The sequence below is a fragment of the Salminus brasiliensis genome, chromosome 17 (assembly GCF_030463535.1).
Source record: "Salminus brasiliensis chromosome 17, fSalBra1.hap2, whole genome shotgun sequence".
In the NCBI taxonomy this organism is placed as follows: domain Eukaryota; kingdom Metazoa; phylum Chordata; class Actinopteri; order Characiformes; family Bryconidae; genus Salminus; species Salminus brasiliensis.
The window spans coordinates 15,206,469-15,220,265 of NC_132894.1; the positions used below are offsets into that span (position 1 = coordinate 15,206,469).

Sequence of the window (13,797 nt, forward strand, 5' to 3'; positions counted from 1 at the left end):
GACTGATGTGTTGACCTGCCAGGGTCAGATGATGACATCCTGTAAACACATGCATCTGGGGACAAGGATTTAAAAGTAGTTTTTTTTTTTTTTCTTTTTTAACTTCAGGAAGGTGGACGAGTGAGGATAAATCGTAATAAAGTGCATCTGATGTGTGTGTGTGTGTGTGCAAGCGTGTGTATATAAGGTTAAAAGAGTGTGTGCATTTTCCATGGTCTCAGTGGGGCTGTAAGGGGATTGGTAACTGGCGAGACGACCGTGGAGAATAAGATTAGAGCCAAAGTGCTGGGATGACTGAGCTGAATGAGGTCAGCACTCACACACACCCCACCCCACACATACACAACACATTACACTAGTACTGTGAAAGAATAATAATAATAATAATAATAATAATAATTACAAAACACACTTATTCATTGAGTCTGAAATGATTAGGTGGCAATTTGCATGATGATCCAGTTGTACAGTTTTCTTACAGTAAAAACAGACACTTTTTGGTTGTTTTAATATTTTGACTATACATTTTTAGACACTGTGCAGCTTTTTAAGATTTCTGAAAAATGTTCATTCAATTTAAAGTACTGACTTGTTATAGAGAGAATAGCATCTATATCAACTATTGCAACTCCTGGCTCGGAACACTGCTAACTGTACTATGTAACTGTGCACACATCGCATTTGTGCTGAATCCTGGAATCTTTCTCATGAAGCAACATTAGTTGCTTAGATACTTTTTCACTTTGAGTGAATGTTTTGTATATTTCCGCTTGTCCAGAAATGCATGTCTAAACACGTCCTTTTAGGGGTGGCTCAAAGCTCAAAGGATTACACTGCCCGTCGCATTTTTAGACACTGTGCGGCTTTCTAAGATTTCTACAGATTGCATGTACTGCATGTACTGTATTGGCATCTGCTCATTCAGAGTTCCCCCTAGAATCAAGGGTATTAGTCAGAGTTTGTCCACCTTCTGCTTTTTCATGTGCACCTTCAGCCTGTGATGAAAAGACTCTGTGCTAGATGTTAGAAGCATGAAGGATGGTAATACTTTTGCAGATCATCATGTGGTCAAGTGCGCATCTTTAATTATGTGAATTCAGTAACTAGTATAACTAGTATAACAGTAACTAGTAGAGTGTCAAACTGCTGGCTATATGTACTGTATATGTATGTATCATTTTAATGCTCAGTTCAGTCCATTGTTATTGACTGGCCCATTACTTTCAAAATAATCAGTAGCCAACTTTGAGAACCGGCATAATGCAACAGTGGCAGGTCTGCACAATGCACACAGGTGCACGGTCACAGTCTAGCTGTACGTAATGAGAAAGGCAAATGAGTAACAAGGATGTTCACAACACTGACATGGCTCTTACTCTTATTTCAACACCCACATACACAGCAACATGACTGGAACAATCAAGCGACTCAGAGGCAGGAGCAGCCAGGTAAAAGGCCAGAGAATTCACAGATGGTAGCAAGTAAGTATCAAGACACACACATACATACACACACACTTGACTAAGACGAAAACAAAGAAAAGACGAAGAGAGACAAAGACCAACACCACCACCCCTACACTTAATTTGCTAGTGCCTCGAAGAAGAAGAGCAGGAGAGGGCTGAAACAGAGGCGAAGGAGGGGGGAGGGTTGGAAGCAAAAGCAGGCGGGTTTTAGTACAACTTTAATTATTTAAGGCAGCAGATTAAGAGAACAAAACGCTGGTCCCGGGAGGAAGGTGGGCAATTGTCTTGTGCGCTAATTATCACGGCTGGCTAAGCACTAGCCCCAAAGCTCAGGAAGAGAGTGTAGGGTTAATCTACGAGAAGAGAGTCCAACACACTCCCACACTAACACACTTAACCCAGAAGCATAACCCTCATCACGCACACACACCCAAACAATTAATCTGCTGGAACAAAGTCTGCTACATCTAGACCTTTTCTGTATTGTTTATTACTACAGAAACACACACACTTACATACACAGAAAAGACTGCATGTTGATTAGATTGTAAGGAGGCTGAGGTTCTACCCAAGAATTACCCAAGTCCAGGGTACTGGACAGAGAACCAGACAACACACACACAGTGAAGAGATGCAGGTAAAGCTATACATCTATTTCAACGAGATCACACTCTTACAAATAGTTAAAGGTGCTACAAAGGGTTCTTTTATTCATGATATTAGTGAACAAATGTTGGTTCCCTAAAAAAATCACATCATCACTAGAGATGTAAATGTTGGGTTCCTTAGTAAAACCAAAAGTGGATCTTCTCTCAATGACATCACTCAAAGTGATTTTTCCTTTTAGGGGAAATTTTCACGCACCTTAAATATCAGGATTATATCTGGATGAATCCAAACCACATAAAACTGCAAGTGTAAACACATCCAAGACGCATTTAAAACACACACAAATCTGATCCCTCAAACCATTTCAGTAGGTGGTCTGAGGTGTATTTGAGGCACATTATAGTACTGCACAAGCATTCGTCTCTACAAGACAAATTCGCAAACCACAACTCCTCTCAGTACAACACAAACACCAGTAACAACTGCTGTTTAAAGGGCGGTTTTGAATAGTCCGTCCCACACGGCAAAGCCTTATGGAACCAGTTGTGTGTTCTACAGGAGGATAAACTGGGGGGAAATGGTAAAACAATCACAACGCTGGCAAAAACTGAAAAATCGTGTTCTGCTTGGGACTGCAATGTCAAATCCATCTCAGTACACAATGAATTAGGTTTTTCTGCTTTCCAAATACAGCTACTGAACCCAGTGAGAAGTACTAAAAGCCTGAGGAGCTTGCATGCCAAACGAAATATTTAAAGGCACATACTGTCTACGTAATTAATTATTTACTCATAAATTCACTGAAAATGTTTTAACAAAATCTTACTTAAATTGCAATCGTTCCTGTTGCATGAGTGCAGTGCTAATAGTGTAACCCACCTAGGAGTATGTTCACAGTTATTGAGATGTAATGCTGATTTGTTCTATTCAGTGTGTTCAAAGCTATACTGACGATGAAGAGATCTTTAAATTGTTTCAATAATTCCTTGTGTCCTATTTAAAAAATAAAAATAAAAATAAAAACGAGCAAGAGATTTTACTGAGCACAAAACACATCCAGTGCCAAATAACGAATATGCTAACATTTTGCCACTTGCATTGACTGTCTACCCACCTCCTGTGAGTAGGCTTGACATGTGAAGATTGTATACACCAAGAGTAATAAAGCACTTGCGAGCTCACTATGCTAGACTAATGCTAGACCTCTCTTCTGGAGCCGGCACTAAAAGGGTTTGAGTTCTCTTAGAACCATCAGAAGTGCTGCTGGAATATCTGCAAGCCTGGAGAGGTGCTGAAGAATGAAAGGCTTTATGCAGCCTCGGTTGTAGCATCAACTTGGTTTCATGTTTTCATTGCTCTGACATCCAAGTCAGCTCATAACAGACTTCATACTTAGACCATTATATGATATAACTGTGTATGTGGGTAAGGAATAATTGTAGCTAAAATCTTAAGCTTAAGCAATATTGAGAAATCATTCATTAGCAAGTAATTCCACAATACTGCCCTATATCATTAAACAGTGGCAGTTAGGGTTGGACAGTCTCTGCTTTTTTCCCCTCACAGTCATATCATCTCAAAATATTACCCTGGTACACGATACTGCTGAGAGCGAGCAGTCTAATAAGATGCACTGGTACCACAGATGGTTCTACAATTACACGGCTTCCGTACAATCGCATTCTGCATTATAGTAACACTGCAAAACTGTCATAAACAAAGTGCAGTTTGCTTACAGGACGACAAAGTAATGTATGTAATTTATTTAATGCTAAACCATCTGCAACCAGCTGCAAATGTTCCAGCTGCTTTGAATCAGGAGAGATAAGCTGGTTAGCATTAGCTCAGTTTGGAGGAATAGAAAGGTTCTACCATGTTTGGACGAGTGATCTAGCAGGCTAATCACCACACAACAGACCCTGTTCCAGCTGAGGCTCAAATCCCACACGTTTAGAGCAAAAAGTCATATCTAAGAGCTTAAAGTCAAGCGGATGTTTTAGACTGCTTTCAGGTACATTTAGCAGACTGGTCTATCCAGGTTTGCTTGCTCTACCTTTCAATCGAACTCGGCGCATTGCTTAACTCACAACTACAGCTTTAAAAAACATGTCCCTCCCACAATTAGTGAGCTCCCACAGCCCCCACCCTGCAGTTCTCTTAAGTGCACATGGTGGACTGAGCTTATTTTGGACTAGATTGGCACAGAAAACCAAAAATGCATCCTTATATAGAGATACCATCAACATTTTTAAATACTGCCCCAACCCTAGTAGTAATGCTACAATCATACTAATATCTTATGGCATGTAAATTCTAATTCAACACATGAAGCATGTTTATCTTGCAAGAGATTTTCATGTGGCATGTTTTTTTTTTGTTTGTTTTTAATTTGTTGGTTCCACAGTGAATTATTCTTTAATTTGTCTTTAAACTGCTCTGCAGTGAAGTTAGCGGCATGTTGCACAAGATGCCTCAGTGTAACAACTCTCTTTGTCTCAGTTCATATTACTACACAAAGTCTCTACAGTGTCTGCTAAAGGTCAAAATTAGTACATACATTGCATCGTTCAGATACAGATTCACCACTCATGGAGATTATCAGATGATGTGATATCCATATCTAACTCCCGATCTAAGGCAGGATGTTGTTACATGTGGATTTAGTATGTAGTGTATGTTAGACATGCTGACAGTCGAACGGTTCAGTCTAGAGCTAACTAAATGCTGACTGCCAATTTGTGAGAAAATTCTGCTGGTGTTGGTTCTTTTTTTGATGCCAAGATAATCTTTTAGGATAATCTTTTAAACTGCAAACATCAACCCAATGAATCATATGTATATCTGAAATGACAAAATCATTAATCATTACTCAACAATTTAAAATTAAACATAATTTGAATGACGTTTTTGACCTTGTAGCAAATTATGATGAGACAATTTGGACTATCCTGCTAGCAGCCCAATTTAGCAAGTTTGCTAAAAGCTTGGTTTGATCAGTAGCTTAGAAAAAAACAAGCAAACACACTGTAAGGTTAACCAACAAGCCACATACTTGTTGCACATCACTTGAACTGAAAATTGTTAGTACTTGCATCAAGAACATTTTACTGGTCTCTTTCAATACAGTTCTTGAGCAAATGCACTGAGCCATCTGCATTATCGGGGCCAACGCCGGCTGGAACACTATCACTGTAAATGAAAGACAGCTGCTTGTATATAATAGTACTTTCTCTGTGTAAAGAGCTCTTGGCTGGCTGGCAGTCAGCAAAAGCATATTTGTCATTTTTGTCTCCAATAGCAAAACATGAGAGCAGTTTCAGCTTCACGTGTGTTTCCTTGGCAGCTATATGCATCTGTTTAAGCCAGTGATATATAACTGATGTATTCTAATAAAACGCTGGAACTGTGTAACAACAGCATCCAATTCTAAAGCTCCTTCCTTAGATTTTTAGAGTACAAAAAAGAAAGAAAGAAAAAATAAATATCACTGCGATACAGTTTTTTAAGGATTTGGGGCACCTGCAGCACTAAAGGGGAGGACTTGCTGACCACAAAGGCAGGAGAGACCACTACAACTGCACAAAATACACAAACATCACACAGAAACACACACACACTTACTGGAGGCGGGCAGCTCCTCTGCAGGCTCACTCTCCTCACACACTTCAGTGAGGCGAGAGAGAAAAGGACAACAGAATAAGAGAGAGGGGAAAAAAAGACAGAGCATGAAAAGTAACGAACAAGCAAAACATGGAAGAAGATAGAAAAGAGAGAAAATATGACAAAGGCAGAAGAAAGAAAACAGGTCTTTTTATTGCATTTATTTATTAATTGCTAATTAATTGCTGACTTTAAAATCGCGCAGTTGCTAGATTTCAGCGCTGTGTGAGTAGTGTTCTGTAATAGCTCAATCTTGACAAAATAAAAGCTTTATGATCTAATTGCAAACAATTGAAATGAAGCCGGAACGGCATTAAGAATGCATGTTTGCAGCATAACCGGAATGGCTGATTCATGCAATGGTGTATTAAAGGTATGCAATCTTCTAAAGCTTTATGTCGACCAGAGGAGGATGGGTTCCCTTTTTGAGTCTGGGTTTCTCTCAAGGTTTCTTCCTCTTGATCTAAGGGAGCTTTTCTTTGCCACTGTCAGCACTGGCTTGCTCAAAAGAGGCTCTGACTCAGACCTCTTTTGTGAAATTGTTGGTAAAAGCGCTATATACATAAATTGTAATTGAATTGCACTGAATAAAAGGACACACATGCACACATGACTTTCATTTCTCACTCATTTTATGGGTGTAACAAACACTCAGCCCCACGGTTCAATTCAATTTTTGATTTTCGGTTTGTAAATTTGAAATAGTCCCAATATTTTGAACTACACTGCAATGAGAAGAACTGATGATTGCATTAATGTTGTATAATACACTACGGTGAGCTAGCAGGGAGAATGAGCTTTAACCACAATAAATTAGACCCCCTAACTGTGCAATGCAATTCATCACATTTCTGTACTGATATTAGTGGGCAATATGACATTTTATTGTAATAGACAACATGCTCCTCTGAGCATATTTCGTCAGTGCTTAGATAACACTGATTAACTCTACATTTCTTTACTAACCGTGTAATTAGTCTGGTCTAATTGGATGAATAGCATATTTTAAATAAAAATCACTGTACCAAGTAGGGGAGAGCATTTGAATAGTAGTTTTTAAGACTCTGTCGCTACTGATGCTTTTTGTAATTGCAATATCACATTTTTGTTCAATGTGCTGTTACAGCCCTAGCATACAGTCTCACCCTCTGTGATACAGTAATGATTTGAAAAGAAAAAAGCAAATCAAAGCCATAAAGCACTGAAATGCTAGCGAGAAGCTGAAGATGAATATTTCAAAGCATACTGAGAAATATGTCTCCAACTTATTACTGCCTCGTACTGGTCACATGGGCTGTCAAAGCAAAGGCTCAGGAAGCAATCGACACTGTCACTGCAAACACTGGAAAGAGGCTTATTTTCCAAGCTCTCAAACCTGGATTACATACTAAAGAGTGGCTCAAACCCGAGTGGTGATATAACGAACGCATGCAACACACTTTACAGCTCTGGTCAAAGAAAAGAGCACCACAGTCAAAACAGTAGAGCACAATTACATTTATCCCTTCATATGATGGTAATGAATGACCTTGAGGACGTTTGCTTTATGTCTTTGGACTCATTCAACTTTATTTAGTCAATCGTAGACATGTAGTTTCAGGTAACAGGTCATTATGAGAGCTAACATCATGAATGTTGATTCTGACAAATAAAGTTGCTCTTTGCATTTGCAAGATATATTAATGTCAGCAAAGATGTTAAATGTTCTCCTTGTGTTTCTTCAGTTTACAAGCTAACGTCAGCTTGGTTAAATCAAGGTAGGTTATAAGCAAATACAAACTTTGCACAAAAACTTTGTTCCAACAGGGATGCTGTCACTGATGCCACAAAAAAAGCCATGTTTAGAATGTTTTTACAAAGCTCAGGGACTGCTACAGGATGCCACCTTTGCCACAAGTAAATTTGTAAAATTGCATTGATGGGTTTGCCCTGGTCAACAGTAAGTGCTATTATTGTAAAATAGAAGTGTCAGGGAGGAACAACAACTCCGTCACAAAGCAGAATTATGCAAAAGCACAGAGCGGGACCTCTGAGTATTAAAGCACATTTTGTGGGTTAAAAAAAAAAAAAAAAAGAAAGAAAGAAAACACAACTGTGGCTTTCCATGAAGCTCTGTGTTCTTCGGAGTGATGAATCACGCTTTACTACCTGGCAGCCAGTTGGACGAATCTGGGTGTGGTGGATGCCAGGACACTGCTACCTACTGGACTGCATAATGCCAGCAGAGAAGTTTGTTGAAGGATGGATAACTCAGCTTGGCCTTCAAGATTTGGGCTTGGACCCTTCATTTTAGTGTAATGGTAATGCTGCATTGAATACATGCTTCCAACTTTGTGGCAAATGTTTGGGCAAGGTCCTTACCGGTTTCAACATGACTGCCATCTTTGCACAAAGTAAGGACCATCGGTTTGAACTCTGGTCTGCACAGAGCCTTGACTTTCATCCCACCGAAACATCTTTGGAATGAACTGAAATGTTGATCCAGGCTGTCTCGATCAACATCAGTGCCGCTCGTTTGACTGGATGGGCCCAAGGAAGTGTGAAGGAAAGGTACCCACATACTTCCTGCCATAATTATATTAAATCTGCAGAGTTGGGACATGGGACCGGACTGGATCTGACAGCCTGCCGGGCAGATGATGCACCTTACATAAGATAGAAATGTAAAGTTCTGTGGATATCTCTACAAACTCTCTTTTTTTCATGCAAAAAAAGGTCTAAAAAAAAAAAAAAACTTGTATATTGCTTATAAAAGTGTTACTATCGCTCACAAGAGCTTAGTAATGTTGATAAGGTGTGAAAAGTAATGTGCCATTGATTTATTGTATCTGTCTAGTGAGTATTTTGGGGGAAACATGGGAAATGTTTTTTTAAGGAATCTCATTAATGCTCCTTAATCCCAGGATGAAATGTTAACGGAAAGCCTACCACTGAGCTGCACGTCTAATGTACAATTTACACATGACTTGACCTTCACCACCACAAGCACAGTCACTAAGTAGACCCATTTTTCATTTAGACATCGATTAACTTATACATCGCTTCTACTATGTTACCCCCCTCCTACTTTTCATCCATGTAGTAGAAATAAAAAGAAACAGAAAATAACATCCATGAAGAATGACACTCTGTGCTTGTGTGTGAGCTGGAAAGTCCCATGATTAAGATATGCAGTATTGATCTGTTCATCATGACTTACTGCCAGGCCTTCAAAACCGGCCCTGCGCACATTTATTATTCACACCAAAACACACCACGTACACACAGAGTGTGTACATTCATACAGACTCTGAACAACAAAACCCACAGCAATGATGCATGACGTGCCACAGCAAATGAGCCTAAAGCCAGACGAAAAAGCATCTATTTAAGCATCATAACACAATTCGTGTGCAAACAGTGAGTGCAACCTGAGGGCCACATTCATGTGCTGAGGTCTATCGGTGCCAGAGGAACGTATGTGCAGATCCACCATGTGACACAGATTTATAGCCATCAAATGGAGCGAGAAAACCTTTTGATGCTTCAGAAATGTGACAGTTGTAGGGACTCGTGGGAAACTTCTGGTGACGGGTACCAAATTACAACTTTTAATCAAATTTGTACCATGCAACTCCTGACACTTTCGATTCCTACTTTTTCCAAACACAGCAGTCAGCTTATTCAAAAGCCTGAAGGAGGAAAATGTACTAAGTCTAATTACTTCTATAATAATAATAATAATAAGCAATAAAAAGTGTATTAAAATTTACCTGCTTGATGAATCTGCAATAATGTATTTGTCGGTTCTTGAGAAACTTAACACAATAATATTTTTTTTGTTTGTTTATTTAATAAAAAATAAAACAAACAAAATAGCAATTTCAGGTATTTCCACTAGCAGCTTACCGGAGTTAATTTAATGAAGAAATAACTTGCTAACATAAATGCTGGAAACACCTTAAATCACAATTATTTGTTTTCTTTAAATGTATTTTTTTTAAAACTAAATACTACCTGTGTTGTTCTAACCAATATATCAATATTTTTTACCGACATACGAAATTCTTAAATACATTTTACTTTATTAATTTGTATTTATTACAATATACAAGAGTTTTAAAGGTACACGGGCACGTTCTGCAAATAAAAGTTAAGGTTTTTTTTAACGGTTCCCTACTTTTCTACTAAAGAACAGCTGAAAGAAAAATGAAGTTAAGGTCTTTTTGGAATGATCTGGAATTATAACAAATAAAATGTGAAAGCCACAATTATTTACAAATCCTAGCTAATTTATAGCTAATTCAAGTGATAGTATGAATAGAACATGTTACCTGGTGAACAGGTGATAATGTTAATGGCTACTGATAGAGCAATTTATTATAATAACGGCACCTTATTTAGACCCTAAACTATTTTGCCCTTTGTTTTTAAATTAGCAGTTGACCCGACAGGATTTCATTACACTAGGTGACACCATTCCTACATTTTTATAAAATGCTTTGTTTTTTTTTTTCCGTTTTGTATACCAGGGCTTCAATGTAGAATTTTTGACACTCCAGATTAGTGCCATCAGTCTAAGCACTGGGCTGAGCTCCACCATCACATTCTTCAGATGGAAAAAATGAACACAAACAAGTATTAAATAGAACTGAGATGGAGGGAGCTGCAAGATGCATTCCTCAAAGACAGGAAGTAATTAACTGCAGAACGTGGGTGGTAATTACTAAAACATCTACTGATACACACGATGATGCCAGTCAGGTGCTTATCAGCTAATTAAATCTCAACCTCTAGCAAACCATTCTCCCCCTCCCTCTCTCTCTGACTATGTTCATTATGGAGGAGAACTGATTGGTCCCGGAGGAGGTCAGGGTTCATTGTTTAATCAGGTGGGTGCAGGTGGGGTTGTTATCACATGCCATATCGGAACAGAGGTGTAGAAAATAGCAGCTAACGCAGAGAAGACATCACTTCTGCACTACCGCAAATCAGTCGTCTGCATCAGCACGCCACAGGATACACAAATCAACACACATACGCACAGAGAGTGCATCATAGCACTGAGAGGCGCAGGTGTGCGTCCCTAAGACAGATGCACGTGTAGGATTTCAGAGAAGAGCAACAACGCAAACATTTTCCTTTGAAAGCAACCATCTCCCCCCTACAGTTGGGGAGGGCCATTCACTTTTACTCCTCGGTTTGCAGTTCCAGTAAGGTTGCAGGACATTGCTTTATAATGTTGCTTTAAAAAAAGAGCCAAAAAGAGCCAAAAAGCCATGATAAATTACATAAAACAAAATGCTACGCATCACACCGAAAAAGTGGCACAGGAAGATGATGGAACTTGTGATGTTGGAAAATGGCACTTTATTCGGTTTCTCTCTCTCTCTCTCTCTCTCCCCCTCGCTCTGGCACTCACTCTCTCCGGATGCTACATCTGTAGCCGCTCAGGCTGTCAGAGCACTACTAAAGAGAATGGGAGATGAAATAAACATTGATTGAAAGAGAATGACTGATGGGCTACATGACAGGCGGACCTGAGGGACTGCCTCCAGTGTTTCAGCAGCGTGATCAAGGGAGATCTAATCACACCACAACATTAGCGCAACTTAAGATGCCGACAGAAATCACTAAGCCAACATACAGTAGAAAAACACCTCTACCCAGGAAGTGCATAAACGTCAAGATATAAGCTCTAACCAAATGCACTAGCGTTTACATTAATCACCTAGTCAAGTCTGTATTAGTTGGTGGTGTGGCGCAACAGATAACACCACCACCTGCTATTGAGTTACAACAATCCCATGTGGGAGACCAGGGTTCGATTCCTGGTCTGGGTCACTATGCTGCGCTACACCAATAAGAGTCCTTGGGTAAGACTCCTAACACTACATTGGCACTCCTCTGTAATACGACTAACCTTGTAAACCTTGTAATACAATAATTGGCCCTCCTCTGTAATACGAGTAACCTTGGTAAGTCGCTCTGGATAAGAGCGTCTGCTAAATGCCATAAATGTAAATGTAAATGTAGTAAACCCGGTGAGCAGTGGTTCAGAGTTCATAGAGTAGTCAGCAACCTGCAAAAGGACTCCCTCCCTGTCTATAGTGGTCCTACTGGGAAGCTTTGGCTCATTTGCTTTAGTATAAAGAAGGTGTAGCACCTGCTAACTTTTTTTTGCACAAAAGCAAAGCAAGAGAGCTCACATGTATGTACATATATATATACACACACACACACACACACACACACACACACACACACACACACACACACACACACACACACTTAAAAGCAACAAGAACTTATTTGGAAGTCTACAGTAATTTCACAATTTACAATTGCACAGCCTCCTTTCAGCCTCCTGAATAGCTTGATGTGCCCTGTTCTCTTCCTTGCCTTCGCTCCATTCTGCACTGAAGGCCACATTAAAAAGAGATTAAACCATCTGTGGGAAACAAAAAGGCTAACTAGCACCAGAGAAGAGGGAAATGTAATGATTATGATGATAAAGAGCATATTTATGATCAGCGATTTGGTGCCATGGCTGGCAGCGCCCCCCTGCATGTGTGTGTGCGGTCAATAATGCAGCAGTATTTGTAGAGATTTGTTCCTGAAACAGAAAGGGGCCATGGGGACGGTGCAATCATAAGGCTTGGCAACAATGCGCCTCACGCTTATAGACGTAATAAACCCACAACAACACTAATTAACCCTCCTGCTTAGTTTTTGTGTGCGCACATACAGTGTGTGCAGAATTATTAGGCAAGTTGTATTTGAAAGGATTCTTTTTATTATTGAACAACAACTATGTTCTCAATCAACCCAAAAGACTCATAAATATCAAAGCTTAATATTTTTGGAAGTTGGAGTAGGTTTTATTTTTAGATTTGGCTTTCTTAGGAGGATATCTGTTTGTGCAGGTAAATATTACTGTGCAGAATTATTAGGCAACTTAATAAAAAACAAATATATACCCATCTCACTTGTTTATTTTCACCGGGTAAACCAATATAACACAAAATTTAGAAATAAACATTTCTGACATTCAAAAACAAAACCAAAAACAAATCCGTGACCAATACAGCCACCTTTCTTTACGATGACACTCAAAAGCCTTCCATCCATAGATTCTGTCAGTTGCTTGATCTGTTTACGATCAACATTGCATGCAGCAGACACCAGAGCCTCCCAGACACTGTTCAGAGAGGTGTACTGTTTTCCCTCCCTGTAGATCTCACATTTCATGAGGGACCACAGGTTCCAGTAACGTTGCAGGTCTGAAATATGGCAAAACTGGTGGCAAATGGCATCTTGGCAGCTTCACGCTTGATTTTCCTCAATTCATGGGCAGTTATTTTGCGCCTTTTTTTTTTCCAACACGTTTCTTGCGACCCTGTTGGCTATTTGCCATGAAACGCTTGATTGTTCAGTGATCACGCTTCAAAAGTTTGGCAATATCAAGACTGCTGCATCCCTCTGCAAGACATCTCACAATTTTTGACTTTTCAGAGTCCGTCAAATCTCTCTTCTGACCCATTTTGCCAAAGGAAAGAAAGTTGCCTAATAATTAAGCACACCTTATATAGGGTGTTGATGTCATTAGACCACACCCCTTCTCATTACAGAGATGCACATCACCTGATTTACTTAATTGGTAGTTGGCTTTCAAGCCTATAGAGCTTGGAGTAGGACAACATGTATAAAAAGGATGATGTGATCAAAATACTCATTTGCCTAATAATTCTGCACACAGTGTACATACTCCCATTGATCTCCATCCTCTTCTTCCATCCTTCTCTTTCTGTCAGTCTCCACTGCCTACATGTCTTCTGTCTGTCTGCCTTTTTCTGCTTTTTTTTCTGTCATCTCGCTTTATTATCTTAGCTTTTTCGCTCCGTCCATCCAACCTGACTCCTTTTACTCCCACTGTGTTTGATAAGTTTGGGTGCAAAGCACAGTGCAGACTGCTGTCCGTCTCTCTGTATGTGAGAAACTCAAGGGGGGGGGGGATCCATCAAGCTTTGAGAGCACTCGAAGCTTAGTTAGAGGTGCAACTTCTCCCCATTTCCGACAGTTT

At 39.6% G+C, this 13,797-nt stretch overlaps 1 protein-coding gene across 1 annotated transcript in view; it reads right to left on the reverse strand.

Moving 5' to 3' along the window:
• Positions 1-13,797, reverse strand: part of diaph3 (diaphanous-related formin 3) — a 371,639-nt gene that overhangs the window by 173,491 nt on the left and 184,351 nt on the right. The gene's annotated exons all lie outside the window — the stretch shown is intronic.